The following is a 944-nucleotide window of genomic DNA, read 5'->3' on the forward strand; positions in this document are numbered from 1 at the left end:
TAGTGCTCAGAGCCATTTGAACCAAAGTGAGAGGCTGTTTCGCTAGGACGCGGGCTTCTTGAAAAAATATTGGTTTCCCGCACTCGTCTCGGTGTTCCGCCACTGCTGACTTGGTGTGTTGTTTCAGACGGATATATCTTTCATGTTCCGAGAGCCTTGTGCTAATCGGACGTCCCGTCTCACCCATGTAGACCAATATTTAAGGAACCAAGTGTGTTCATTTAGCAGTTAACGTAAGGCCCTGATGAAGGCTAGCTGCAACGCTGGCCGAAAAGTTGGCGCATTTTAAAATTATGACGATGCGGTCTGATACCCTGAAGAATTTTATTGAAGAAGACAACAGCCGCGGAAGCCTACGCTTACATTTAACCTAAGGACATCACACACATCCATGCCCGAGGCAGGATTCGAACCTGCGACCGTAGCGGTCGTGCGGTTCCAGACTGTAGCGCCTTTAACCGCTCGGCCACTCAGGCCGGCTCTAGTAAGCGTATGGGACACTTTAAACACAACCAGTGGCAAATGTCGCTGGATGCAGTCCCGTCTGGCTCACAGTTTAAAATCAGCGCACGCGCCTCTGCAGAGTGAAAATTTGTTGTGACAGTATAAGTGGGAGCGATTTGTTACTCGCGGCGCTGCGGCAACACGCGCGGTGTCGTCCTGGGTCGGGCCCCGGCGTTCCCAGACGCTGCGAGGAGCCGTCCACGGCTGCCGGCTGGGCAGGAAACGGCGGCCAGAAGAACGGCGGCCGGCGGCGAGTGTCCGGCTCGGCGGGACTAGATTTTTGCCGAGCGCGTTCCCTGGCGGGCATCCATTATACAGCGAGCTGCCGCCGCGACGCCGTATTTGAAGAGCGGCGGCAGCAGCGGTCGCGTCCTTAGCGTGAGAGGGACGGCGGGCGGCCGGCTAGGAGAGCGACGTGCGCGTCATATCCCATAGCGGCG

The 944-nt window shown here is 56.7% G+C and overlaps 1 non-coding gene across 1 annotated transcript; it reads right to left on the bottom strand.

The window, feature by feature from the left end:
• Window positions 1-392: 392 nt before the first annotated feature.
• Window positions 393-476, bottom strand: Trnas-gga (transfer RNA serine (anticodon GGA)). The gene is given in 2 exon segments: window positions 393-427; window positions 437-476. It is a non-coding gene; the product is annotated as a tRNA-Ser (tRNA).
• Window positions 477-944: the final 468 nt, after the last annotated feature.

The sequence above is a fragment of the Schistocerca serialis genome, chromosome 9 (genome assembly GCF_023864345.2).
Source record: "Schistocerca serialis cubense isolate TAMUIC-IGC-003099 chromosome 9, iqSchSeri2.2, whole genome shotgun sequence".
Lineage (NCBI taxonomy): Eukaryota > Metazoa > Arthropoda > Insecta > Orthoptera > Acrididae > Schistocerca > Schistocerca serialis.